The sequence below is a fragment of the Oncorhynchus gorbuscha genome, linkage group LG12 (genome assembly GCF_021184085.1).
Source record: "Oncorhynchus gorbuscha isolate QuinsamMale2020 ecotype Even-year linkage group LG12, OgorEven_v1.0, whole genome shotgun sequence".
NCBI lineage: Eukaryota > Metazoa > Chordata > Actinopteri > Salmoniformes > Salmonidae > Oncorhynchus > Oncorhynchus gorbuscha.
In genome coordinates, this window is record NC_060184.1 from 12513854 (window position 1) to 12516995 (window position 3142).

The 3142-nt window shown below is 42.4% G+C and overlaps 1 protein-coding gene across 3 annotated transcripts in view; it reads left to right on the top strand.

Annotated features, from left to right (window-relative positions):
* LOC123990539 (serine/threonine-protein phosphatase 4 regulatory subunit 3) overlaps positions 1-623 on the top strand; it is a 29067-nt gene extending 28444 nt beyond the window's left edge. For all 3 annotated transcript variants that reach the window (XM_046291130.1, XM_046291128.1, XM_046291129.1), the window contains exon 15: positions 1-623. This exon is cut by the window's left edge and continues 1003 nt beyond it. The gene's annotated coding sequence lies outside the window, so the exon portion shown is untranslated.
* Positions 624-3142: the final 2519 nt, after the last annotated feature.

Sequence of the window (3142 nt, forward strand, 5' to 3'; positions counted from 1 at the left end):
GGACATTTTCAGTCGCACTTGAACAGGTTTTTAAAGACCTCAGTAGGTTGAGCTAGTTTGATCCTTTTTTGCCCTTTGAAACTGCAGATTTTTTGGGAAAAAGAATTTGTAATCCCGTCTTGATTAAAGATTGAGTGGAATTGTAGATGTGATCAATTTTGTCATATCTTCGCTTCTTTTTTGTTTTCTTTTACATAAGTGTATACTTAGTTGTTCAGAAATATTTGGGACCATTAAAAATTATCTTTGCTGTATGATGTCCTACTACCTTTTGTGATGGCGACTCGCAAGACTGAATTGTGTTATCTCTGCACTCCTATGTTGCTGTAGCCTGGTCCCAGATCTGTTTGTGCCGTCTTGCCAACTCCTGTAGGGGTTTGACAATGACCACAGGAGTTGGCAAAGCAAACAGCTGGGACCAGGCTCATGCTTAAATGTTCTCTAGCTGCTTTTCACCTGACACCTCAAACGTTTTGGAGGGAATTTTATTTTTAATTTCTTTCTTTAACTAGGCAAGTCAGTTAACAAATTCTTATTTACAATGACTGCAAAAAGGCTTCCTGCGGGGACGGGGGTTGGGATTAAAAATACAAAATGAATAAAATATAATTATAGGACCCAAATTTATTTTGAAAAGTCTGGTGGAATATTGTTTTATTGTGAATGGGAACTTTTTATACTTTAAACCTATTTCTAACAATTTTGTAAATCGTTTGAAGCTGACCTCATCATTGATCAGTTCTAAATATTGACATGGGTAGTCAGTGCACACATTCAACATCTCCTCCAGGTGGTGCCCTCGCATCACAAGACCTGCCAGTCCGTTTGGAAAAGTTATACTGGGGGTCTTTGGGAGGTGGAAGGTTGTTCTTTCTGGTCTTAGCTACTCATTATGTGTTGAAGTTCATTCTGGGTCTTTGTTGAAGTCCTTTGTTGGTCTTTGTTGAAATCCATTGTTTTGTTGAAATCAAATTGTATTTGTCACATGCGCCGAAATGCTTACTTACAAGCCCTTAACCAACAATGCAGTTCAAGAAATGGAGTTAAGGAAATATTTACTAAATAAAGTAACACAAATCACACAACAATAATGAGTCTATATACAGGGGGTACTGGTACCGAGTTAATGTGTGGGGTTACAGGTTAGTCGAGGTAATTTGTAAAGGGACTGCATAGATAATTAACAAGGTCTATGACTTGGGTGTCTGGAGTTACTGACAATTTTTGGGGCCTTCCTCTGACACCGCCTAGTATATATAGGTCCTGGATGTACCTGTGATGAACTACCCTTTGTAGCACCGTAAGGTCAGATGCCGAGCATTTGCCGTACCAGGCGGTGATGTAACTGGTCAGAATACGTACTGGAGTGGGTCTACCGTTCCCGGGATGGTGTTGTGAGCCATGACCAGCCTTTCAAAGCACTTGATGACTACTGACGTGAGTGGTAATCATGTAGGCAGGTTACCTTCACTTTCTTAGGCACAGGGACTATGGTGGTCTGTTTGAAACATGTAGATATTAGACTTGTTAGGGAGAGGTTGATAATGTCAGTGAAGACACTTGCCAGTTCGTAAGCACATGCTTTGAGTACATGTCAGGACATGTCAGTAATCTGTCTGGCCCCGTGGCTTTGTGAATGTTGCTTTGTGAATGTCACATCGGCTATGGAGTGCGTGATCACACAGTCGTCTGGAACAGCTGGTGCTTTCATGCATGCTTCAGTGTTGCTTGCCTCGAAGCGAGCATTAAAGGCATATAGCCTGTATGGTAGGCTCGCATCACTGGGCAGCTTGCGGCTGGGTTTCCCTTTGTAGACCGTAATATTTTTCTACCCCTGCCACATCCGACGAGCGTCAGAGCCGGTGTAGTATGATTCAATCTTAGTCCTGTATTGAAGCTTTGCCTATTTGATGGTTCATCTGAGAGCATATCAGGATTTATTATAAACATCCAAATTAGTGTCCCACTCCTCGAAAGCGGCAACTCTAGCCTTTAGCTCGGTGCAGATTTTGCCTGTAATCCATGGCTTCTGGTTGGGAAATGTACTTACGGTCACTGTGGGGACGACGTCATTGATGAAGTCGGTGACAGGTGGTATACTCAATGCCATTGGATGAATCCCGGAACATATTCCAGTCTGTGCTAGCAAAGTTGTCCTTTAGCATAGCATCCGTGTCATCTGAACACTTCCGTATTGAGCGGGTCACTGGTACTTCCTGCTTTAGTTATTACTTGTAAACAGAAATCAGAAGGATCGAATTATGGGCAGATTTGCCAACTGGAGGGTGAGGGAGAGCTTTGTATGCCTCTCTGTGTGTGGGGTAAAGGTGGTCCAGAGTATTTTTTTTTCCCCCCTCTGGTTGCACGTGACATGCTGGTAGAAATTAGGTAAATCTGATTTAAGTTTGCCTGCATTAAAGTCCCTGGCCACTAAGAGTGCCACTTCTGGTTGAGCATTTTCTTGTTCGCTTATGTCCTTTATACAGCGTTCTTCATGCCAGCCTCATTGTGGTTGTAAATAGAATGGCTACCAATAATATAGATTAAAAACTCTCTTGGTAGATATAGTGTGGTCTACAGCTTATCGTGAAGTATTTTACCTCAGGCGAACAACACCTTAAGACTTCTTTAATATTAGACATTGTGCACCAGCAGTTATTGACAAATAGACATACAGCCCCACCCCTTGTCTTACCAGATGTAGCTGCTCTGTCCTGCCGCTGCACGGAGAAGCCAGCCAGCTCTATATTATCTGTGTCGTCGTTCAGCCACGTCTCGGTGAAACATAAGTTATTAGTTTTTAATGTCCGGTTTGTAGGATTGTCTTAATCGTAGATTGTCCAGTTTGTTTTCCAGTGATTGCACATTTCCAATAAAACGGAGGGTAGTGGTTGGTGGTTTACCTACTCGTCAGCAAATTCTTACAAGGCACCCCTCCTTCCCCTTTTTCTCTATCTGTTCTTCATGCCGATTATGGAGATTTGGGCCTTGTCTTGACAAAGCCGTTTGTCCTTCGCGTCGAAGTCATTAAATAAAAAAAATCTTAGTCCAGTTTGAGGTGAGTAATCGCTCTTCTGAGGTCCAGGAGCTCTTTTCGATCATAAGAGACGGAAGCAGCAGCATTATGCAAAAAAACCATAGC